Source organism: Pristis pectinata, chromosome 15 (genome assembly GCF_009764475.1).
Source record: "Pristis pectinata isolate sPriPec2 chromosome 15, sPriPec2.1.pri, whole genome shotgun sequence".
NCBI lineage: Eukaryota > Metazoa > Chordata > Chondrichthyes > Rhinopristiformes > Pristidae > Pristis > Pristis pectinata.
In genome coordinates this window covers 31,472,745-31,499,738 of record NC_067419.1, presented here as the reverse complement: position 1 = coordinate 31,499,738, position 26,994 = coordinate 31,472,745, and the positions used below count along the sequence as shown (strand labels likewise).

The 26,994-nt window shown below is 41.2% G+C and overlaps 1 protein-coding gene across 1 annotated transcript in view; it reads left to right on the top strand.

Annotated features, from left to right (window-relative positions):
• The window catches only part of hmga2 (high mobility group AT-hook 2), a 127,464-nt gene that overhangs the window by 78,234 nt on the left and 22,236 nt on the right, over positions 1-26,994 (top strand). The gene's annotated exons all lie outside the window — the stretch shown is intronic.

Below are 26,994 nucleotides of genomic sequence, written 5' to 3'. Positions count from 1 at the left end.
TTGCCTCCATTCTGGAACCAAGGTCTCTCCATTCACTGTGCTGCAATTTCACACTTGCATACGTGCACACTTGAAGGTCCAACTCCAAGTCGTTATTGAGCAACAAACAAGGTGTTGGAGGAACTCAGCAGGTCACACAGCATCTGCAGTCTCTTGTGTCTCCAAGTCATTATTGACTTGTTTACTGAAATAAACAAGGGGAATGGGCTTTCAGTGAACATGTGGAGGACCTGTCGCTGCTCTCCAGCATCATCCCTGACAATGAAAGTCCATGATGAGATCTGGAAATGTGAGTGGCTTCCCATATTTTGGGAGCCACCTCTCAGTGAAGGCAGATTATGATGAAATTCATCACAGCTTTTAGTGCCATAGCACAGTCTTTGCCTGTCAGATGAGGAAAGATGTTAAATCCTCAAACCCAACACTCAGCGCATGGTCTATTGGGCAGCAGTACTCCCCTCCCTCCTACATGCTTTGGAGATGTGGACTACCTACAGCAGGTACCACAAAGTGCTAGAAAGGTAATATCAATGCTGCCTTTGCAAAATCCTCAATGCATTGATAGGTTGTGAACCTATATCAGCACCCTCTCCCAGCCAGCATCCCCAGCAATGAGGCTGTAATTACGATCCACCAGTTCTGATAGATTGGCCACATGGACCTCATGCCCAACTACCAACCCCCCCACCGAGGCAGACAACTCATGACATGGATACCCAGATAAATTGAGGAGGTAGGCTGATGGATGCTAAATGTTATTTTATCTAAACAATAAGCAAGCTAATAAGTTTAGGCAAGGGAAATAGCAATGGAAATAGAAAAAGTAAACTGCTGCAGGCTGTAGAACACTACACAGCAGGAGGATAAGCACGGGTATTGGTGAATAGCCCACTGAAACCAGCCATGTATTGTTGGAAGCAGTCAAGGAAGCTAACTGGATACCGGGGCCCATAGCCAGAGGGCTAGAGAAAAAGTTCCTTTGCAGCAAGAGATTAATAGGACAGAGAAAACACTTCAAGGACATTCTCAAAGCCTCAAACTGTAACAACCTCATTGATTTATAGGAATCCACGACCATGACCACTCAGAATGGAGAACTGGTATCTGGGGAAACACAGAGAGCTTTGGGCTTTAGCCTCATCCTGAAGAAGAAACTCAGCAAAAACAAAAGGAGCCAAACGAACCCCACACATACCCAGTCAATCATCTCCTGTCCACACCTTGGCAGCATTTGGGGATCTCACATCGGCTTTATCAGCCATCTTTAGATTCCAGAGAACTGAAGTGTAAGCAAGTCACCCTTGACCCTGAGGGACTGCCTGAGAAGAGGGGAATGGGCAGAAAGTGCAGGTATAACCAGCATCATCCATGTTCTACAATTGAATAAGTTTAAGAATCAGTGTTCAGCCTTTCCTTGAAACCCAGATGCTTTAAGCTGTCAATCTAATTACCCAGTTTAGCACTACCTCCAATGACTGCATACTCTTTCTCTCTTGTGTGGCTTTTGGAATTAGTACACAGCACCCCTGTTGTGGTTATACAAGTGCCCTGCACAAACTCATTATCACCTCCTGCAGTTTTTCTCTAGCCCTCTGGCTATGGGCCTCAGTATCCAGTTAGCTTCCTTGACTGCTTCCAACAATACATGGCTGGTTTCAGTGGGCTATTCACCAATACCCGTGCTTGTCCTCCTGCTGTGTAGTGTTCTACAGCCTGCAGCCGTTTACTTTTTCTATTTCCATTGCTATTTCCCTTGCCTAAACTTATTATCTTATTGTTTAGATCAAATAACATTTAGCATCCATCAGACTACCTCCTCTATTTATCTGAGTATCCATGTCATGAGTTGTCTGCTCTCTGTTATTTGAACGTTTCCCCCACTGCTGCCCCCTGCACCAACTAACCAATTTGCTGTCATCTGCTGTCTGAAGCAGCTTTGTTTTCATCCTCATCTCAAAATCATTCATAACACAGTGAACTGCAATAGCTTCGAGGCTGTTTCCTAAGCAGCAGGATCATTACTGATGGAAAAACACTGAACAATTTCTTTTGCTGTCTCTAATGGAGGAAGAGTTTGAAGACTGAATGCATAATGTGCTTTTCCCATTGTATTCTCTTGATAAAGGCCATGCAGGTTTAAATTTGACGCCTACTAAAGATGGAAACCTGTACTTCGGAGCGTACAGGTAATCCTAATCCATTCACTTGCACTACATATTATTTGTCTCCATTTCTTCTGATGATGATGCCTCTCCATTTCATATTTTGTGTTATCTTCTGGGGGTTGTTTTTTTCTATTTGTCTATATAGGAATATTGCAACATTTTTATCAAACTGTCAAAAATTGTCATTAATTCTGAGTAGGTTTTAATTGGTGAAGACTTGCAAGTTTTCTTCTCATGCCTGAGTTTTGTATCATACCTTGAAAAGGCAAGTTTTGATTCTGAAGATGTGGGATAGATTTACGAGAAGCTTCTAATGGAACTGTACAGTATCAAAGGAGGACATTCATCCCACAGTGTCCATGCTGCTCATTGACAAGCCACTCAACAAGTTGATCGTTCCCTGCACTCCTACAAACATACGGGAAAGGAACTGTTTTTAAATTGGAAATGGCAAAACCAGAGTGGTTCACTCATCAATTTATCCCCCTTAAGTACGAATTTAGCTTAATTTCTCCACCTGTTATCTCTGACACCTCTCTGCAATGCCTCCAATTTTTATGATCAGTCTATTCTTGCTGAAAAGTCTTGCGTATTATTCACATAGCATTTAAACAAAAGTGTTATGCAACAAGTTTTTTTTTGCTGGAGTGAAAACAGTGTTGACTACTACTAGCTTATTTTGCTTTTAATTCATTTTCAGGATCTGGGCACAATTGGCAAGGCCAGTATAGATTGCTCATCCTTAATTGCCTACAACGGCATCAGTGAGCTCTGCAGTCCAGTGAAGTTGCTCCTCATCGCTGTTGGAAAAGGAGTTGTGGGATTGAGACCCAGTCACAATGAAAGACTGATGATGTATTTCCCAGTTAAGATGTTATGAGACTCGGGGGAGGGGGGGGGGGTGGGTCCTGTAGGTGGTAGTGTTCCCATGCACCTGCTGCACTTGTCCTCCTTGCCTGTAGAGGTGAAGGGATTTACGGGTAGCCTGGCAAGTAATTGCAGTTCAATTTGTAGATGGGGTATACTACGACCACTCTGATGGACAGAATGAATATTTGGAAGTTTTGGTTGGGGTGCCAAACAAGTGGACTGCTTTGTCCTCTATAATGCTGAGCTGCTTGATTGTTGGTGCTGCATTCATCTCGGCAAAGTTACATCCTGCTCCTGACTTATACCCTGTAGATAGTGGAAAATCCTTGGGGTATCAGGTGGTGAGTCACTAACCGCAGGATACCCAGTCTCTGATCTATTCTTGGAGCAATAGTATTTATGTGGCTCATCCGGTTGAGTTTCTGGTCAGTGGTGACCCCCTCCCAGGATATTGATGGTGGGATACTTAGCATTGGTAATGCCAGTCTCTTTTGTTTTTGGCGATAGTCATTGTCTGGCCTTTTGCAGTGTGAATATTACTTGCCAATTTTCAGCCCAAAGCTGAATGTTGCCTACATCTTGCTACATGCAGGCATTATCTGAGGACTGCGAATGGAATTAAACATTCTCTTTATGGGTGAATGTTCCCAATTCTGTTCTTAAAATGGAAGGAAGGCTATTGATGAAGCAGCTGAAGATGGTTGGGCCTAGGACACTGCCCTGAGGAACTCCTGCAGTGATGTCCTGGGCTGGGATGATTGACCTCTGCCAACCACAACCATCTTTCTTTGTGTGAAGTATGACTCCAACCATTGGAGTGTTTTCCCTTTTGATGTCCACTGTGCTAAATTTAAGGTTGTTTTATTCTTGGCCAAAGTAATGGGTAAGCTGAGTGTCCACAAGATGGGTCATGTACTAACTTGCCCTCACTGTATCACACTGTCCTTCAACAATAAAGTCTTACAGAAAGACCCTGGAAAATATGGTCTCCATTCCATATTTTGGAAGCCACCTCTCAGTGAAAGCAGATATTGATGATGCTGCTGATGAAATGTGACATTGCTTTCAGTGCATCAGCACAGCCTTTCTTTGATATGAAGACCACTAACCTGGCATCAAAACCAGGGTCTACTGGGCAGCAGTCACCCTGCTGTCCTTTTTGCTTTTGAGTCTTGGACTACCTACTGCAGGAGTCTCAAGGGACTGGAGAGATGTCACCAATACCGTCTCCACAAATCCCCCAAATCTACTGATGGTGTAAGTGAACCAATGTTAGCACCCTCTCCCAAGCCAACATCCCCAGCATTGAATTTCTTATTGCATTAAGTTAGCTCTGTTGGACTGCCACAGCATTTGCATACCCAACACCAGACTCCCGGAGCTCGCTTTTTCGAGCTCTGTCATGCGAAGAGATTACCAGGTGGATGGAGGAAAAGATTCAAGAGTGTGCTCAAAGTCTGCTTGAAGAAATGTAACATTCCAAACTGACTCACGAGAATCCCTAATCTATGACTACTCAAGACGGAGAAAAAGCATTCGGGATGGCACTGAGAACCTTAGGTCCATGTTTTGAAAGCGCACAGAAGCCCTGTGTAAGAGGCAAAAGGAGTACACTTCCTCACAAACCCACCTACCTGTACTTTTAGGCACTTCCTGCCCCTTCCCATGTTGGCTCAATCAATCACCAGAGAACCCACAAAACTAGAGTAGAAGTCAGGTACCCAAGGGAACACTGAAGAAGATGGGAGAGTAGGAGTGAATTTTAACCACATTCTGGAAAAACATGGTTCTATTTCAGTAATGTGCATGGTCTCTCTAACTTTGATATTACATGTTGTTTTGCATAATTTACAGTTAACAGATTTCTAGTAATTCATTGTTGGAATACACCCCAGATGCATGTTGCCAGAATGCAGGCCAAATACATTAAAACAACCAAGATGTTAAAACTTGTCTGAATGCAACATTATTTTTCCCCAGAGAATACATGTAAAACTTGGCTACTGGTTTAACTTGTAATATTAGAAATAATTGTGCCAAGAAAATTAACCACCTGAAAGGAGGAGGAAGGAAGGCAGCAATGTACAATGATAAACACAGTCATACAGCAGGAAAACAGGCTCTTCAGCCTACTGTCCACGTCGACTACCAAGCACCCATTTTTTCTCATCTCATTCTCCCCACATTCCCATCAACTCCCCCCAGATTCTACCACTTAGCCACACTAGGGGCAATTTACAGTGCCCAATTAACCTACCAACTCTCACATCTTTGGGACGTGGTAGAAAACTGGAGCACCTGCAGGAAATCCATGGCGTCACAGAGAGAACATGCAATCTCCACACAGGCAGCACCCTAGGTCAAGGTTGAACTCTGGTGGAGCTGTGAGACTGCAGCTCTATTAGCTGCACTGCTGAGCAACCCTAATGTCCTGTGGCATTTCAGAGGAGAAAAGAACATGAAGCAATAGTAGTTAAGTTAGGAATGACAGCCAAATTCAAGAGAGGGATGGTTTTTAGGTTGGGTAAGAGAAGGTTAACCTGCGAAATTTTAACACTTTCAGCATAGCAAATTTTCTGTCATGATTTCAAACCAAAGTTAATACAAAGCACAGGAGATATTTGGGCAAGCACAAGAGACTGCAGATACTGGAATCTGGAGCAACCAGATGAGCAAAATGTATCTGCCCAGATATTCAGGCAGATGAGTAAAAACTTGGTCAAAGAAGTAGGTTTAAAGAATGGAAAAGAAAGAGGAAAAGAAAGTGAATCACACAGCTTCGTGAAGCAATTAAATTCTGGGAAGATCAAGCCAGAATTGGAGAATTGCAGGTATTTGAGGGTTTTGGACCCAGAAATGATTATAGCAGAAGGACTGAGACTATGGAGGGATTTGACAACAAATCTGAGGATTTTGAAATTAAGGCCTTAACCAAGAGGGATTGTAGGCCACCAAATAAAAGGTGACAGGTAAAGATGCCCCTATCTGAGTTAGGGGATCAGTCGGATGTGAGCAGCTGGCTAGGAGTACATTGGAATAGTCACATCTGGAGGTAATTGGGGAGAATGGATTTGGGTCTCAGTAGATAGTAAGGGAAGAGTTAGCAATGTTATAGAGATATAAATATTAGCGTGGGTCAGATAGGTGACCTGAGGCTCAGTTGGGACCAAGTTTGTATGCAAACTGGCTCAGTTTCAGACAAGATCACAGAGAAATGCAGTTTTAAACTAGGAATGGAGTTTGTGAGCAAGGACTAAAGATGATAGCTCTGGTCTTCCCAATATTTAATGGGAGGAAATTCCTGTTTATCCTATTCTGCATGTTGCAGTCTGACACCATAGCAAGTGAAACCTTAAAATTACTCTCATCAGGAAATGCAGACAGTTCCTACTAAATCTGAGCTGTGCAGGGAATAAACTGGAGGAAATAGAGGAGAATCCAGATGTCCCATGCTGGAATTAAGTTGAAGTAGGAAGTTGAAATTCTAATGGAAGATGCACACCCCACTGTCTGTCACACTCACTCACTCACTCACTCACACATTCTCTCCCTCCCCGCACCCCCCCCCCCCCCCAACCCTCCACCCCACTCAGAATGGATATGAAGAACCCAGTGTTCAGAAACTGCTTGTTTGAAGATACAGGATCAGAGGGTGGAGGTGATTTCATGGATTCAAAATCCAGTAAGTGTGAAGAACCAGCTCCAGGGCAGGAGGAAAATCAAAGTTCAGGAATATGGAAAGTAAAGGGGTGAAAATGCAGGAACCGAGTCTTGTCCATTCATGACACGGGATCATTCAGCCCATCTGGTCCATTCTAGCTGCCAGCACAGCAGTCCCATCAGCCCCATTGCCCCTCTTATTTCTGTCTACCGGTGCGACTTAATCACCCCCACCCGCCCATCAACTCCCCTTTGATTCTTTTACCACTTAACCACAAAAATGGAGAAAGATCGCAGGGATCTGAATATTTTTATTTGTAAGCATTGACATCTAGATGACACAAATAAATGTTTTAAAATAGAAAATGAAGAGCTTGTAATTGTGTTTGCCAAGGGAAATGGATCTGCATTCTGTCTGACTTGTGAAGTAAAATGTTACATCAATCCCATTACTTGGTTGTTAAGAGCTAGTAATTTTGTCCTGCCTAGTATGCATGTACTGGCAGACTCTGCCCTCTTATACTTGAGGACCTACAGTGTGGTTGACCTTCTCATTAAAATATTCTGGTAATTAGAATACATTTGCTAAGGTGGGACATCTTTTTAAAAATAACTATTGAAATACCTTAAATATCTATATATCATGTTTTTTGGGGAAAGAAAGGAGGTGGTGAACCTTTCCTCAAACTCTCCTTTTTTTTGGGGGGTGGGGTGGTTAGCTGATGTTGAGAGGAGATCTAATTTGTCTGTGCTTTTATTTGCTCCAGAATACGCCTGAGCTGCCAACAAAGGGAGCCTGTGCTCCCAGGAATTTTCCACATTCCACTCTGGAGTAGGCATTTTTCTCGGTTACAAAGGCTCTTTGGCAAATTCTCTCTAATCACTGGATTTACTCTTGGCTCTGATAGGTGCCATTCATGGCTATGGCCTGCCATTTGATGGGGTAGGAACATTAATGAATCCTTTCACGGTGAACAAAGCTTGGGGAACATTCCTCTGAAGATCACAAAGCTGCTGTTGTGGGTTTGACCACTGCTGCTCTAGATACACATTTCATGTTCTCTACTTCCACTTCTTAAGTAACAGAGCGTGTAGGCCTCATTCAGAGGAAATATGTAGGTTGTTCAGTTCAACTCCTGCATTATGCCAGACTTTTTTTGTATGAGGAGTATTCTATGCCAAAGGTATTGAGTTTTTATTTGTCATATTTGATATAAACATTCAGTAAGTTTTTTTGATCATAACTACAAGAAATGTGATTGTTAAGACTGTGTGTGGCTTCTTTTTAAAAAAAAGTTTTTGGATTGATGAATTCAATTATAAGTATGACCACATATTGTTTAATATGGTATGTCATAGTGAGACATTCCTAAGAGTTTCTTTCACTTTTATTTCTTTTCTGCCAGGTTAAGAGCACAAGTCAGGAACAGCAGCGTAGACATTAAGATGGGTTGGTAATCCAGAAATACTAAAGGTCCAGAGACAGGGATTCAAATATTACTTGGTCACAATTTAAATTGTTGATTGATTAATCCGGAACTGAAAACATCTCTATCAATAATGGTGGCTGTTGCCATGTTGTCTTAAGTACCATCCTGACACTCAAAGAAAATCTGGCCTGTTCGAGTCTCCAACCCCACAACCCTGTAATTGACTCTCTACAGTGTCTAAGCAAGTCCTGCAATTGTACCAACCACAGTCTTTAACAACAAGGAGGGCAGCAGCACTAGGAAGGAATATTTGGCTTAGCCCCACCTTCTCAAAACTGGGATGGGCATAAAATTCCAGCCTGGCCAGATCCCAAGAATAAGTCAGGAGATCATTCCCCAAATTTATACAAATAATATTTTTAAGCTGATGTTCTTGTGCTTGCTTATGTTATAGATGTATCATTTGAAAACCAGTACTTGAAATGCATTCTTTAATTCTATGTTGTAAAAATACCTTTATCCATTGTACATCATTATTTTAACTAGAAAGACAATGTTCAAAATGTCTGCTGTTACTTACTTGCATCCTGAAATGGTGCACCAGTCTATTTGGTGGTATTTTGTTATGCCAGGTCACTCAGTGAAATTCACCCAAACATGGCAAATCAGTACGGTGATAGGCTGCCTTTTGGCTTGGACAGCTGGGTTTTACATTAGAATTCTGCTACTGAGTCACAAAGTGTCTTTTTGGTTTCATGGCATGTATTAAAGTCCCTTCTGTTAATAATGAGGTATTCTAAAATACAGGGGCTCCCAAGACCTGACTTGCAGAAATTTGACTTTATGTAAATTCTCTCAAATTTTTAAAAAGATTGTTCAACCTGGTCCTCCCCAGGTTACTAGCTCCCGACTTGTGTACAGCCCATACGTATGAACAGGCATTTGGGAGGCCTGCAGGATGGATTTGCCGGCTGCTGTGGGGCTGCAAGCATCTTCTGCCACCCGCGAACTTGGTTCGCGGCTGCATTTCCGACTTGTGAACTGTCTGGGTCACAGTCAGTTCTCAGGAATGGAACCCTGCCATAACCTGGGCAGGACCTGTGATGATAATAAAATGTTTCATGGATACAGTATATATTCCATGAGTTTAGTTATGGATAATGTTAGGGTGAACAGAACATAGGATGGTACAGCACAGGAACAGGCCCTTCAGCCCACAATGTTGTGCCAAACTAATTAAGTCAGCGATGCCTCATTGCACTAATCCCTTCTGCCTGCACATGGCCCATATCCCATGTTCCTATCTAAGAGCCTCTTAAATGCCTCTATTGTATCTGTCTCCTCCACCACCACCCTTGGCAGCGCATTCCAGGCACAAAAAGAAAAACTTGCCCCACACATCTCCTTTAAATTTCTACCTCTCACCTTAAATGTTTGAAGTTAAAGAATTATAGGAAGTATATGTCAAGCGATACAATATGGGTGGCTTTAGAAAACGGACATTTCTCACTCATGGGAAAAATCAGCTCATGGACGGTTTTCAGAAATGGAACTCTTGGTAACTCAGGGACTGTATTCCAAAGCTTATAATCTCAGCAAGGATGAAGTAATTTCTTAGTTCTGCTTTTCATATCAAAACATACTCCAAATCCAATTTGTCCTCCAGCCCAAGGCTGGGTGGCCTCTATTGGTTAACAGGAGAGCAATAACTCAACATTTTAAAAACAATTGTAATCCATGTTCAAATCCCGAGATGGTTTTGTGCCTTCTCATCCCTGTAACATCCTCCAGCCCTTGAAACATGTGAAGAGAGGTATTTGAAGTTCATTCTCTGCATTCCTTCAACTCTGGCCTCCTGTGCATCCCTGATCCCCTCCATCCCACTTGTCCACTATTATTAGAATACTTTTCAGCTGCCTGGGTCATAAGCTCTCAAGTTCTGCAAACCCACTTCTCCATCCACCTCTCTTTATTTGTCTCATTCTCTCTCTAAACTCCTTAAAATGATCTTTTTTCAATGAGCTTTCAGTCACCTTTCTAATATCTCTTTGTTTTAATATTAATTTCCTTCTGATTTCAATTTGTGAAATTCCATGAAAAGCTCCCCTGAATTCAAGATGGTGGTGGCAGGGCTGATAGAAGGGGGCTGGATTTTAAGTGCGTGACATTTGAATTATCAGCCTATATTACAACTTGCTTGGTTTTCTACACTTAACTGAATATTCAGTAAAAATCTGTTGATGCTCATGTATATGCTGTCTAGCAATTTTGGATGGAGACTGCAGCATGGTGAAATGGTTAAATCAATGCATCTGCACCCACTTTTCCCCCTCTCCGCCAGCCCTATGTTCACCACGACAGCTTAAAGAAAATTGGTTCCCAGAAATAAGCTGTTCAATTAATAAATGTTTTGATCAGCTAACTTTTCCTTGTATCTGTACCAGATTTTCCTTTTGCCATATGCCCTCCCCTTTCACAGCTTTGTATGTTGTTTGGAGCATTGATTTCATCTGTTGTGTTGTTTTCTTTTTGGTTTTGGTGCAAAGCACTTTTTTTTGAAAGTTGAACTCTATTATCTTTTTACTGACTGTGGTCAAACACTTGGTAATGCTTTGTCCTGCTGCTCTTGTTCGAGGTTGCCCTTCTAAGTAAGACGATAGATCCCACAGTCAATTATGGCTCATTTTCCATCAAAAATGGTAATGTAAGTGGACACTGTCAAAGCCTTTGAAGTTCAATTCTTGATTGCATCTAATCATCTTGCTTTTGTTGTTAAACTGCCAACCGTGGCCCTGCAGTTAAAAGCATATAGGGAGTAGTTGTCAGGTCAAGTTTAATGATGATTGAAGGTGGGTTTCCCTTGGTGGTTTTACACAAGTCTCCAACAGAACACCGGGAGGTCAGCCTGAAGGTCAGCATAACTGGCTACATGCTCCATCTTTGTAGGGATTTATTTTTCTCTTAGCTACGCAAAATTGGGTTTGGGAGGAGCTGTAAAAACAACCCGTTCCAAGTGAATGAAAGCACATGTATGACCCTTTCTTGGGGGGAAAAATGTGAAAAGGGGAGTATTGGGACTTGGAGAAAGATGAGGTGTTGCATCTGTTATCTAGTGTAATAAACTGAAAATCCCAATGTTCAAAATTCAGTGGGTTAGGAAGTCAGAATGGCCATACAAACAACTGTAGAACTGATGAGGAATTGTACAGAGGATGTCTGAGGTATGATTATAAATCTGCAAATTACACAAGACAAGAAGAAGCACACGTGGCAGCATGATCTATCCTCAGTAAAAATTCTTTTCCATCAGGCATCTCCTAGCCTTGTTACTGCATGTCCATTTCAAGTAGATGTTATGAGTGTGCTGCAACTTTTGTAGCTGCATGCTCGGGTCTTTGTTTCTACCTGTTGAGAACTGTGTGGCCTTTTGTTATTTGTATGGAAATAATTGAGCCGTCTGAGCTCTCTGAAGAAGATTGTTTTTATTGATCTAGAAACCAATCTTTACAATGACTCATTCTGAAAATCCAAGATTCCATTTAAGGAACATTTTTTAAAGGACTGCCAAGGCTCCAAAATATTCAGCTTACTTAGGTAGTCCATAGAAATCTTTCCTGCATTTCAAACATCAATAATGATCACCTTTTTGAAATGCTTGATATTTTAATAGTTTTCTATCTGCACAATAAAGCACTTACTAGAACAACAACAGGCAGCAGGTGGAAGGGACAAGTATATCTTTATATAGTAAATGAGGATGTTGAACCAGGGACAAATGAAGAAGTGCCTGATTTAAATATACACTCCTGGAGTTTGGTTTGGTTTTAACGCATTTCAAAACTGAAGCAGTAGTGTTTGTGTTGCTTAAGTTGCCTCATTGTTCTACATGATCAATTAGCCCCCGAAAGAGAGGATAAAATACTTTTCTGTAATCACCCCTCTGCTGGTCATTACTGGGTGGCTGTTGCACATTCACCTGCAGGAGCAAACAGTTTAATATCTCACTTCAGTACATTTGCTTCTGCAGTTCAGCTGAACTTGCCAACAATGACCTTCACAAATCCTGCGCATGAATAAATAAAGATAAATGTGGTGCCTGCTGTTTGATGGCGAAGTCTGTGTAATTGAAATAATAATTTGGATAGTTGCACCTGATTTCTGTGTACTTTGCAATGCTAGCAATCCACACAGCTTTGTGTGTGATTTATTTTCTATCTATTACGAAGCAGCTTTGTATGTTTTATGTTCTTTTACTCTTGGAGCAGTTGGTAATGCCATCATGCTGTATGGTCCTGTGGGATTTTGCTGGCTCTCCCTGTCAATGCTGTTTCCACTCTGAACTGTCAATCACCCATTACTTGGTTCCATTTGAGTCACTTTCTTGGATCCTGATCCAGATATCCTTTTTACAATAAATAAAAACAGAAGAAACTGAAAACAATTCAGCAGATCAGACAGCGCCTGTGGCCAGAGAAAGGGAGTTCATGTTTTGGGTTTAAGACCCTTTGTCAGAACTGGGAAAGAGAGGAAACAGGTTAGTTTTCCAAGGGTTTTTGACCTGAAACATTAACTCTATTTTCTTTTTCCACACATGCTGCCTGACCTACTGTCTGTTTCCAGTATTTTCTCTTTTTAGGTTTCCAACATTTGCAATTTATTTTTGATTTTCATTTCATTTTATGTAATCTTCATAGCATTGGATAAATATCTTGTTTGAAGACAAACTGAATAACAAAGGTTTATAGACTCTTACTTTTTATTTTGTGTATGTGACAGTGAATGCTGGGATTATAGTGCTTTGTGGCTTGCTTGTTTTAAGTAATGGAATGTAGGAATGGTGAATCTTTGCAGCCCCTCAAACCCATGCATTTGTTTGGTTGGATCATGACTTGTCTCCATTTCAACTCCAACACTAACATTGTTTCATCTTTCTGCATATGCTTAATGCACAAAAATCTATGGTGGTCTTAAAAGCTCCGAGTAGAAAAGTTCTAGATGCAAACTTTGTTGCACAGTTCTTAATTTGCTCCTGAATGGACTGGCTCATTTCCCCCCCTTGTTTTTGATTCCACATCAGAGGAAACAATTTCTCCATATCTACCCACTGGATATAGCTTGCATTACCACTGTTTCTGAAAAAGTGAAACTGCCTTCTACTTAATCTAACGTTGGCTCTTCAGCTCAAAGTGAAAGGCGGCTGTGTTTATAAATATGAGGTTTGATTTTCTCAACAGTCAGCAATAGTAAAACTCTGGCTTTCTGGGTTTCAGGCCAGATTATTTCACTCTTTGCTATGTATTGCTTTTAGAGGTAATCCATTCTCCAGGTACAAGTGTGACTACTGTGATCAGTCAGAAGATCTGAGTAAGTTACCCACACTATTTATCTGGGCTCTGACTGTCAGTACAGTCAAGAGCACACAAGCCTTTTGACATTGGTAAGTGAGACAACTGGCCCTTTGACTCTCACGTGACATCTTCTGGTATAAGTGTGAAGTGAGTGTTAACTGCTGGTTTTGCTGTTTTCGGGATTGTTGTACTGAGATTGCAGCACCACAGCATTGAAGGTAGCACAAGTTCATTTCCCTCTTTCTCCTAGTTTCCTAGTGGAGGCAGTGTGTGACCATGGGGAAAGAATACCAGCTAGGAATTTAATTGACAGTTATCAACTTGCACAGTGAAAGACAGTGATGATCCACGGACGGGAGGAACCTTTGACCATTTAAATGTAAGAGAGACTTTGTCAGAGACTCAAAGCACAGAAGCAGGCCTTTTGACCAACTTAGTCCATGCTGACCGTCAAGCACCTTTCCCATCCCCTCAGAGTTAACCACTCGCTTATACATCAGGGGCAATGTCTTTGGGATGTGGGAAGAAACCAGAACACCGAGTGGAAACCCACACAGTCACGAAGAACATCAAACTCCCCACAGGCAACACTGGTGGTCAGGGTTGAACCCAGGTCACTGGAGATGTGAGGAAGCAGCTCTGCTAGCTGTATGGCTCTCTCTGTACAAACAATTCCCCATCCTCAAACCTGAAGCAAAAATTTCTTTTGAGTCCTTACTGAGTGATTGATTTCCATAATTGCAAAATTGCAAGATTTGATTCCATAGCTTGTTTTTTGGGTGCTATAATTTCAAAATGGCATTTCATCCGTGAAGTCTTAAATCTTGACAGAATTATTAATATAGCAGGTCAGAATGCCCTTGTTAAAACCTTCACAGTTCACACATTAATTGTTGATCATCAGGTATTACAGAAATTACATAAAATTTGGTCAACTCTCACCAAAATATGTGCACGCAATAAACGAAGCTGTACATCTTCCACTCCCTTTTTTTTTGCTGGTCCTATATCAAGAATAATGGATTTTGGGATATGTTGCACAGATTTCAATCATAACTGGTGCACAAGTGCAGGTTGGTTCCTTATGATCTCTTTACTTACAGGGTGGTCTTGGCTCAATGTCACTTTGTAGCCATATGGTTTTTTAAGGTCTGCAAAGCCAATGACCATTGTTCAGACCCATCAACTGTACTGGAATGCAGCTGAAGAAAGAGGAATGTGATGACTGCTTTTGCCTGCACATTTGTAATGAGAAAGCACCGAGAGGGATCAATCATCTAATGTTTTCCAGTTTCAAAAACTTTGAAGTGAAGTGTGGTAGCTCTCTTGGTATTTTACTCTTCAGCCAATGTTGCAGTGGAGAAATTTGCACAAAAAGAACTGAAGTTTATGAAGATAGTGATAAATATAATTCCTCATACTGATCCAATATGAATAGTGTTTTACAACCCTCTCCCAAATATTAATTGTCCAGTGGCAGAATCCAGAGTTCTATGTTATGTCTATGTTAGAAGCATTCAAACATTTGTAAGAACTTTGATATAAGTTGTGGATCTTAAACAAGAGATTATTTTATATTCAGCATTCACCTCATGCATGGAGAATGTTCACTTTTAAATAAGTAGAATACAAAGGGAAATGATCAAAAATTTTTTTTATTTTGCATTTGGGTAAGTGTAACATTTAAGTATCATAGCTGTGCAGAGATTCTGTCTACCGCTGTCTCAATTATCAGCAGTTGTCCCAACTTTTCCATCAGAAATATGTAAGGGAACTCCTCAATCCACATAATATGGCTTCTGTATTCTGACAGTGCTCCTGAAGCAGTTTTGAAAATATTTCTCATATGGTGTTTTCTAACTGGAAGTTCTCTGGATAGAGACTTGTCCTAGGTCACTCTCACTGAACATGTAGTGTTGCAGAGCTGTGCATTGTGCTGTGTGTCCAGTAGCCAGTTCCATTGACTTTGACGGAACCAAATTTTGTACATGAATTAGAATGCTCAGCAACCATTGCTCACCACTATTGTCTTAAGATGGTGGGCTAAACCAAAAGGAAATATAATTCCCTGTTATTAAATTTTATAATTGAGTTGCATTGATAATCTTTTAATGATTTGTTTAATATTTTTTGTTCTTTTGGATTTGTGCTGATATTTTATTTCAGTTGCAAGACGGAGTTGAATTTAGATCGCATATAATGTATATAATTACCACTTCAATACGTCATGTTGTTCAGTTAACTGGATTTCTTTAGATTCCAGCAATTTCTAATCAAAAGCTATTATTTGGGAAAATTCTAGAAGACAAATTTTGAAACTTTTACTGTGATAAGATCAAATTGGGTTAAATGAAGATTGGATCTAGAAATTAAGTGCCAGAAAGCATCCCCTGTGGAGTATATTTGGTGAGGCACCTAGAAAGCAATATTCTATGAAGGATGAGGCTCCAGGCATTGTCTGTTGTGGAAGAGCCTGCATGAGGAAACTGGCGCATGACCTGTCTTCTACCATTGTGTGAGCAGTGGAGATTTTGGAGTTAGTGACCTCAGGAGTATATTAGGGAAGTGGACGGTGGGAGGGGGTGTTGGGAGAGGGTTATGGGAGAGAGAGGGATCGTGAGTGGGAAAGGATCAAGAAAGAGCTTGGTTGGATGATTGAGCTCAGTGGGATCAGTCGTAAAGAAGGAACAGTGGAAGGATATGAGGGCCTTGGCTTCCCAAGTGTTCAGGTTAGGCCAGTCCCTTTTGGTTATGTGCACAGCTCAGTTTTGCATTAGTAATGCCAAGCAACTGTAGCACACTGTTTCAATTTTCTACGTGTTCCCAGTTGCCCGCTTAAGTTTACAAGCCATATACATGGTGGACCCACATGTTATTTAAGGAAGTATATAGTCAGCTTTTTGATATGGGGAGGGGGAGGGGAGAAAGGATCCAGAAAGAGAGAGTGATATGTAACTTCAATTTTCAGTGAATGCACTTGAGTTTTGAAGCAAATTGATTACCCCCAGCTGAATTTTCTTGTTTTAAAAAAAATTAATGACCTTGAAAGCTGATGGTATGATGTTTTGTATTGTAGTGTTATCCAGTTGAAAATGTGCTTTGGATAGCACGTGAAAAGTAATGATCATTTCCAGGTCTGTTCAAGTTGCTTCAGAAATTTGAGTACTTCCTGCCATGAATTGTGCTTGCAGATCTGACAGTGCCTACTTTGCCCATCAGTCTTGCCTCTCAATCCTCTGAGGCCCCAACCCTCCAGTCTGATCCAATACATGGAGGCCCTGATATGGCATCCACCCTCCTACATGAGGCTATCCTCTGAGGTTCACCTGCATCTCTTCCAGCCTGTTCTACTGCATTCAGTGTGGCCTCCTCTACACTCCCCAAGGTGACAATTTTGTGGAGCGTCTGGTGCTGTCCACAATGGAGATATCGAGCTTCTGGTTTGCATGTCATTTCAGCTCTCCTTTCTACTCCCACAGCGACCTGTCTGTCCTCTGCCTTCTCCATAATCATGGAGAGGTCGAATGCAGATTGGAAGTACAACATCTCATATTCTGCTTGAGTAGCTTCCAACCCAATGGTATGAATATTGAATTTTCCAATTTCTTGGAACCATACCCCTGTGCTATCCCCCCATATTTGCTCACCTGTCCACCTAGTTTTCTTCTTCCTTTATCCATCCCTCCTGCCCCCTTCCCACACCTGGTTCCATCGGCCAATACCTTCTGTATCTGGCTGCACCCATCACATACCAGCCTCTTCCCTCCCCAGATTTCAAGAATTTCTCTACCTCTGCTGTACAAAAAACACCTTTTGAAGAAGTCCATTCTTTCCACACCCATTCTGTAAAGATCCTTTGGGATTTTCTGTGTTTCACTCTAGTCACCTCTCACCCTTCTAAAACTCCAGTGGAAACCAACTTTGCCTGTCTAGTCTTTATTCATAAGATAAACTGTCCATCCCAAGTATCCATGTACTAAACATCTTAGAGCAGGACAAAGGGATGTGAGAAAAAAGACATAGAAACAGTAGCATGAAGATATAAGACAGGTAACAGAGTCACCATGTTATTGGTGAGTACATACTGTTAATTATTTCTATAATGCCATATTTATAATGGAGGTCTCAATCATCGCTCCTTTACATCTAACCTTTCCAACTATGAACTCTGATGTCAAACTTTATTTGATAACTTTCCTTTGAAGAACTTGGCATTAAAGGAGCTAATTAAATTTATGTTGTTAATTACCTGTGAGGGTGCTGCAATGTCTCCTGGTAAAAAGATATTTTGCGTTCAATTTACTTTGGAAGTTTGTTATAGAATGGTCATAAATTTATAATGGAAATATCAAAATAAAAGTCAATATATAGGACTTTAAAATGGAAGCCAAACTATCTGTATGCCTTGGTCTAATTAGCCTCTGACGTCTAAAGCCTGCATTTCCTGAAACCTACAAGTTTTAACTCCCACCGTGGCCCTAGAGGGTGACTACTGTTTCATTAGCAGACCCGGCTGCATCATTGTCACAGATGGTGAATAAAAAGATGGGAAAAGGCTCTGCCCATTACACACAGTCCATTCAGAAACAATGCAACAATACACATTGTATGCCCACCCTTTAATCATGGCCAATTCTGGAAAAGGCAAATCAGAAAAATAAAACAAAGCCAATTTGGGGAAATCTCTGGTACCTGTCAATCTATCAAGGCTCCAGGAGACAGCAGTAGTATTTCAATCATAACTCAGGACTTAATTTCTATAAATGGATTTGTCCTTCACTTGGAATTGTGTGGATGCTTTTGAAAGAAATAAAATCAATCCATACCCACCTCATGTTCTGGTAGTTAATCTCTCAGGAACAGCAATTCTGCAAAAAAAAAAATCACTTTTCTGCCATAAGACCTGGTCCTTGATGATGCTGTTTAGAAGAGACATCAAAAACAAACTGTCTATTTGCTTGGATGGATCTAAAAGATCCTCCTCGTTATTTGAAGAACTGGAGGTCTCTCAGTTTCTGGACCAAGATTCCATCTCTAACCAACTCTAGCAGAAACTTAGTTGGGTCATTTTCTTTGTCCTTGCTTGGGGTACCTAGAGGAAAATCAGATGGTGAGGGCCATGTAATCAAAACAAAAAGATTTGCCCAATTTTCCATCTATTTAAATAAATGGATTGCACAGTGCTTCCTACATGTGGCTTATTGCTGGGACCTATGCAGTATTATCTATTTGGAATATATAATATTGACTGCTTATAGCCCTACCACTTTCTTGCCAGCAGCTAAACTCAGTCTACACTTTCTTCACCTCCTCCTAAGCCTGACTTTTCCAACATTTTCCTTACCAGACATCTGGTTCTCTTTATGTTCCCCTGACCCTACCCCTTCCCCACCTCCCACTTCACCCTTCGCAAACTCCAGCTAATTCAGATCCTCCTGGCCCATGGCTCCCTGTACCCAAGTGAATTGACTTCAAAAGCCTAATTTTGAAACCCCTCCAGGGCCTTGCTTCAGCCTCCATGACCGATCCTCTCCAGCTGTACATCTTCCCACTCCTCTGATACCGGATTATTGCTCCTTCCCCACTCTCTTCTCCCCTCAGCAGAGCCACTTCTTTTTGACATAACTTCCTTACACTTTGAAATTTCCTGCAAAAATCACTGTTTCCTGCCTTCAAATCTTCAAGAAAAACACCCCTCTGTGCGCACATCACCATTCCTTCCACGTTCAGATATCTGTTTATTCTGAAACAGTTTGGTCAACCTGGCTATAGATTGTAAGAGTTTAAAATACTTTAAATGCATCAGCTGTGGCTGAGGAGGTAGTACTCAGTAATACTTTAAATGCATCAGCTGTGGCTGAGGAGGTAGTACTAGTCAACAGGCTCCAGATTCAAACCCATACACTTGGGCTCAAAACTCTGGGCTACACCTCAGTTGTAACACTGAGGGTGTACTGCACTGCTGGAGGTACCAACTTTTGGATGAAACATTTGAACTGAGGCCAAATTTGCTCTCTGAAATCCCATGGCAGCTTTTTGAAGAACAGGTGAAATATCTGGCAATATTTATCTGCCATCAACATTTCTAGAAATAAGTTTTCCCTATAGTGCTGTTTGTGGGAGCTTGCTGTGCACATATTAGCTGCCAAATTTCCAACATTACAATAATGATTTCATTGTGGGCATGCTATGTTGGTGCCGGAAGTGTGGCGACACTTGCGGGCTGCCCCCAGAACACTCTACGCAAAAGATGTATTTCACTGTGTGTTTCAATGTACATGTGACTAATAAAGATATCTTATCTCATTGGCTGCAAAAGGCTTTGTGGTGTCCTGAGCAAGATGTGAAGGGCAATCTGCCTTGTAAGGACAGGGTTAAGTTAGAAATGTAATGTATTTTGCAGTCAACATAAGGCAGTGAATAATGTGACTAAGAGGAATGCTTAAAGCAAGTTGATATATAATCATGATGGGAAGCTATCTGTTTAATTTCTCTGTTTAGAATCATTTATCTAACTGTTAATTGCTATTGGCCCAGGAAGAAAGATGGCACTCTTGTTACCTGTTGCAGTTGAGGCAGTTCCCTCTCTACATCAGAACAGGTGAACTTTATAAAGCGTTGTTATAAAGCACTTCATACCAGCATTATTATAGCATAGTGTGAATGTTCTGTGCTTTTCACTGACAACCACACTAAGGTGAAAATCCTGTTGCAAATTTGTTTCCACATTGCCCTGGAAGGTTTCTGGTATCTTGGCTTTATCACTTAATTTACTGTTTCCTTTCTCAAGGGTTTTCTGTTTTAAAGAAAACTTGCAAGTTGCTTGCTAATTTTCTTATTACATCCTGAGCCATACAACAACATAGGGCATAATGCCTCTATCCTTCCGGAAAGTTCAGTCCTGTAAATGACAATGCTCTGCTTACGTTGGCTGGAAGTTGCCAAGAATTTAATGTTGTTTGGGAATGGTCCCTACAGGCTGTTAAATATCTCATTTTGATCTAGTTGTTCTCAATTCATCATCAGTGCTCTCTCCTAGAAGAAAATCTTCTGCTCTTTACAATCAGGAGTTGACTGTTATTGCCTTATGTCTAATTAAATGATGGCATGGCTGTTTGTTATATAAATTGCTTCCTGCAAATTCTCCATATCTGCTTCTGTAGTCCTATAAAAGTATGAATCCTTCGGTCTTTGAGACAATACCAAGTGTAAATTCTGCACAATTCTAAATGAAGGCTATAGTAATTACTAAACAACTGTACTTTGTTGTTCTAAAAGAAGGCGGCCATTAATGAAGCAGTTAAAAGTTGTTCAGCTAGATTGATAGTGATGGAAAATTGCTGAACCATTTCACAAGTTCAGATGCAAATTTCTCTCAGCAATTCGGTGTTTGGATTGGAGGTATTTGCATCTTGCGCCAGGTTAGATTGGTGTGGATGATATTCCCTAACTACCAGCCCTGGTCTGGATTGGCAGCCTTGTTCTTCAGGACTCGGCCAGCTTCCTTAGTGGTAGTACTACTGAACCACTATTGGTGAAGCTCCCTACCCAGAGTACATCATCTCCTTACTACTGTTCCATTAAATCCCATCTAATGGTTCAACTAGCTGTCACTATTTTCAGTTTTTGCTGAGTATCAAGGAAGAAAATCTACTGTGCTGGACTCTCATTCTGGAATATCTTTTTCTTTATGTTCATATTATACTTAAAGAGCATATTATATATGTCTCGTATACATATTGCTCTGTTTCTCCTGTCCAGCAACTAATCCCATCACAACACTGCCTTAAAACCTGTTGAAAATTCTTAAGCATTTTCTGTTGCCTCACGTCTCACTGTTCATTGGTGAAACCAAGAAGCACCGATTCTGCGTTCAGGTGCAGTTTAAATTAAGGACTGAACAAAGTTAATCTGCGCTAAGTTTTGGCACAAATTCAAATTTTAAAGTACACTTCAGTTTCCAGGTGTGACTTGACAGGTTTCATTTTACAATCTTCCCGTGTGAACTTGTCCCATCAAGGGATGTTGGCTGACCTATCCCACAGTTCATTACATGCATTCTGGTAATGTCACATACATTCTGGAGTATGTGTCTCTATGAAACCATGAAAGGTGTTTTGGAATAATCTACATATTACAATCCTACTTTGAACAGACTATCAAATTCCTGTTTCCTATTAGATAATGTGTATCAGTTTGGCAAAATTGAAGGCAGCTTTAAAAATCCAGTTGTTGGGGATAATGAGATACAGACCATGGTTACATATTTTAGTTGAATTTGTCAATGAATACTGGGATTGTATTCAGTGCTACAACAGACTTTTGGTTGGCTGCAGCCAGAAGCTCTTGACTATCTTGGTTTATGATATCTAAACACAATAGTCTCTTTTAATGCTCAACATTCAGGAAAAATTGAAAATAATGACGACAGGTTGAACCAATGGGCACAATTTAATGAGGAAGCTGCCTGAGTAGCAATGGAACAGAATGTACTCTGAGTAGGGAACTTCACCAATATTGACTCAGCAGTACCACCATTGAGGAAACTGGCCAAGCCCGAAGGACATAGCTGCCAATCTGGGCTAGTAGCTGGTGGTTCGGGAAAAGCCCACTTGTGGCGCGTTTCCACATTTGATGTACTGTGAAATTATTTGCTACTCTTGAGCATTGACAAGTTCTTACCCATCATAAGATACTTCTGAACTTGGTTGTTATGGTAAAGTAAAATGAATATGCTTAAAATGGAGGCAAGTAGCTATGAGGAATTTGATAACTAAAGAAAAAAATGCAGTGTTCATTGATAGATTATGTCTGCATGGGCATTAAGGTATTTAAATAACACACAAACCATGAGCAAAAGCTGCTCAGGTTGGGCTTTAAGAGTCTAGCCAAAAATATAAAAATTGACATTTTGGTTTCGTTGCTATCATTATGAAACAAAACAATGTGGTCCAAATAGATGAGTATTGACACCCTGGGTCAGCCAGACTCTGCAAACATATCTATGACCTATGAAAAAGGAATAATGACTGCATCTTTATCATCGTGTTTCAGTTGAATGCAATCAATACAGGTTGTGCAGATTTTCAGACTAGAAGAAATTTAAAAGTTGTAGGGTTCAGGCAGGAATGTTGAGCTGACACCAACAATTATTGAACGGCAGATAGTGTCAAGAAGCTGTTTGGTTCACTCTTTTTATTTCTTAAGTGCTGAATAAAAAGTCCCCTTTCTCTTTTTGAGCACTTTGCATCACTATTTGCAAATCTAAAGAAATAAAAAAAATCGATATATGTAAGTGGAATCTCTGGTTGGAGGTATTCTTGGACATATGATCATGTGAACTACTGACAATGTGAAATAACATGATCTGATATTAATTGCTCTATTTCTAAAAATATTAATACTATTTGCCTTGCTGGGTCCTTTTGAGGTGAGAAACTTTTGCCTTCATTTCGCATCAGGAGCTGGTATTTCAAGAATCAGTAGGCTGTCCTTGAGCAGGCAAAGCACAGAAAGAAAGGGCAGGGAAAAGAGGCAAAAATAATCTTCTCGGCTTGCATCTCTCGCCTCTCGCCCACTTCCCCAGCCTCCATCTCTGTAGCCTTCTACCACCACACTGCCAATTCTGGACTCTTCTCCTGACTTTAGAATACATCGACCACTGTTTAACAGGAACTTTGCATCAGATTTTTGTGTACCTTAGTTTTGGATTGTGAAGCCTCTCCCCCGCCAACCCTGCTCCCCAGATCCTAGACTCCAGTCCAATCTCGGTGTCCCCCATTCAGAGTTTGCCCCAGCGGCAACATGTTTCGCTGCTGGAAATGAGGCACAGCTGGTAATGAGCCCAAAGGAGAGGCGGGAAATGATAATGCACAAGGTTAATGTAGTGTGACCTCACTCTGAATGGTGCCAGACCAACAGTTTTCAGCACCATATAAGATAAATCAAATCATGTAATTGGTTCAGTTTGTTCTGTGATGTTCTTTCAGTTTTTAAAAGCTTTTTTTCATTGTCTACATTGAGCTGCTACTATATGTTAAAATAATATGGGGAAAGAGGAAATGGTGTTTGGCCCAGGGTGGAACATCTGTAGTATGAGTTATGCAGCACCTTAGAATGTTAATAGTACAGAAAGAGGCCATTCAGCCCTTCAAGAGTGTACCAGCCATATCTTAAGAGCAAGCTACCTAGTCCCACTTGCCGTCTTCCCAGAGTGCTCCTCATCACTTTGTTTGAATCACTAGTTGGCGGTATAGTGGTTCCATGATGTGAGGGATTTCATAGAAATTTGTGCCAGCATTCTGAAAGGTGATGAATCTCTGGCTGGAGGGAGGTGGGGTATAACCATCAGGGGTATTTAAGGAGGAGATAGATAAATTTTTGAAAGATCAAGGAATTGAGAGCGATAGGGGACTGGTACAGAAGAGGAGTCGAAGCCTCGGGCATATCGGCCATGAGGGGCAAGGTGGACTATTCCTTTTTCTATTTTGTGTTCACAGCTTCTTTGTCATGGCAAGATGGGTAATGTTTGGCAACTGGCAGTGTCTTATGATAGTGCATTTCTAGCAGAACTTACCATCTGGTTGATCCTGGTACGTAAAAACGTGCTGAATAGTATGACAGCAGAGACTGATTTATGCTCACTGCCGTAGAGTCCAAACAAATGCCTATTTAAAATCTGCTGCAACGCATATCCAGATTGAGCTCCAGGAAACGGTGAGGTGACTGATGAAGGCTCTGTTAGTTAATTTTTTTTTAACAAATTACAAAAAGCAGGAAGAATCAGTCGGGAGGATTCCTAATGGCTCCTGGAGGGTGTGGCGTGGTGGCAACTTGGGAGAGCAAAGAGTTGGAGGAAATTGGAGCAAGATGAAGTGTTTATGTGGAAAAGCTATGTGTCGTAATTGTTTAGTTGCTCATAAATACTTTCATTCAATAGGATTAGTTAACTAACGTACAGGGAAGCAATGGCCACATGATGTATTTGTTGGTCTGAGGGATTAAATTTACTGCACAGAAAGAGGCCACGGCCCATGATCAAGCTGTTCAAACATGGACCTGTCTCGACTGCTCTTACTTTCCTGTTCTCAGTCTGTAGGCTTGTAGGTTGCTGCCCTCATTGTGCTCATTCAAGTACATTTTAAATGTAATGATGGATTTTGCAGCCACCACTCTGTTGGTTCCAGACCCCAGATATCATGGGGGAAAAGAAAAAAAAACACTGCCACCTGCACTTAGCCTTCAGCAGTGCTGGTGAGGTGCTATGGCAGTGCTGCATTTTGATGGAGGCATCATCCCAATGATATGTTTATGCTTAAAGGGCTTAAGGATCAAATACTGCAATTGCCCTATTTCCTTGCGACTTGGAAGGTAGCAATTCAGCCCATCAAATCTATGCCAGCTCTCAGCAATCCTATCAATCCCATTACCCCACTTATTTCCCTGTAACCTATTCTTTATCACACATCCATCAACTCCATCCCAATTTTCCTCCCACCCATCAACAATAATTTTAAAGTAAGCAATTAATCTACCAAACAGCACATCTTTGCAAGTAAGGGTGGTACAGCTGGTAGGGTTGCTACCTCACTGCTCCAGTGGCCCAGGTTCAGTCCTGACCTCCAGTGCTGTCTGTGTGCAGTTTGCACATTCTCCCCGTGACCACGTGGCTTTCTTCCATATGCTCTGGTTTCCTCCAACATCCCAAAGACATGTACGTTGGTTGGTTAATTAACCACTGTAAATTGCTACTGATGTGTAGGTGAGGGGTAGAGTCTAGGTGGAGTTGATAGGAATGTGGGAGAAATGGGTTTAATGTTGGATTAGCATAAATGGGTGCTTGATGATCAATGCAGACTCGGTGGGCTGAAGAGTGTGTTTTCGTGCTGTATGACTCTACGAAACCAGAGTATCCAGGGGAAACTCACATGGAAACATTAAGAACATGCAGACAGTACCTGAGGTCAGGTTTGAAATTGGCTGCATGAACTGTGAAGCAGCAGCCCGATCTGCTTTACAACTCACTATGCACGAAGAGCTATAACCAATTTTCTTCCGTTAGGAGGAACTGTTGATTGGTAAAGGCTAAGAACAATACAATGTAATGTTATCATTTGATAAAAGCACTGTACTGCATAGAGGAAAATGCACACATTTGGAATAGTCTAAGAGCATAACAATTCGTAAGAGATATCATCCAATCTGTTTCATTGGATATAGCAGTTTTCCTCTTCCTTCCCCCCCCCCCCCCCCCCCCATCATAAACTGAACATTTATTTCGATTGAATTGCAAAGGTGTCTCATTTCAAGTCTAGAATATGCAGAGGCTCATTCATACACTAGACTTGAAGCTTTGTGAACCCAGTGGCTGTTTCAGTGGGATATCGGGCAATTAACAAAAGACTGTGTACCCACCACTTGCGCTGTAGTTGGTTCCAGATCTGGGGACATGGGAAGATTTTATGCAGATTTCTTAGAAAAAAAAGTTGGAGAGTGCCGCAAACAAAACACGCGGTGTTTTAAAGAAACCCCAGCTACACAGGGTCTGGCCTTTGGTAATTTTCTACTGACAGAAAATTCCTTTTCTGTTAAGTATGATTTGAAGAGCTTCCAAGATTTTGCCTCAAATTCATTTAAGCAACAATGCAGCTTTTGCTGTGTGGTGTAGTATTTCATCATCTGTGCTTGCACTATGTCTGTAACACGACAGTGCTGTTAAAACAGTTCTGAGCATAGCATTTCTTTATTATTGATATAAATTAGTACAATGTACATTTTGATTTATGGCCTAACAGTATTAAGCAATACATTTTAGCAATGCAAAATGACTGGAGGGTGTTGTCTGTGCAAATCCTGCTCCTTTTGATGCAAGGAAACCAGGTATTTATAGGGTTAAATCTCTCGGAAGAACCCAAAAGCCAATAACTCTGAGTACAACCTGAGGCACTTGTTAATAAGGTCTGCGACTTCAATTGTTACCAGGTTTCTGAGCAATGTGTAAATCCTGCCTTTTTTCATGAATGACAATTAGAAATATATCGCACTCAATCTGTTTTCCTGAAGCCATTCATAAAAATCAGATGGTGGGGCCTGGCCAGGAGCTTACTTGATGGTGGGGTGAGAAGGGTTGAGAATAAGCATTGGTAAACCCCTGCCCCCGCCTCTTTCTGTCTCTGCAGTCATCGATGGTCCATTTGTTGAGATTATGGGAGGATTGAGTGCTTTTTGGAAGGGCAGCTGGTAAAATTACTCTGACACATACTGGGCAAGGAGCCAACGCTGGCCTGGATTCAGACATTGTCTTTCCCCTCATTGAACTGTCAGGACTTAATTCATGGAAAAAAAAACGTCAGGGAAAAAAGCCAGCGAGCTGGCAACTCTCTCAGAGTGTTTCTTTTAGCCACGGCATGCAGAAGTCAAATTAATTCAGACTGCGTAACCAAAGCCCTGTTTTCTTAGTATAACGTTTCTTCTGTTTTGAAGGGTTATAGGGATATGCAGGTATAAGCCTACAGGTTAGGA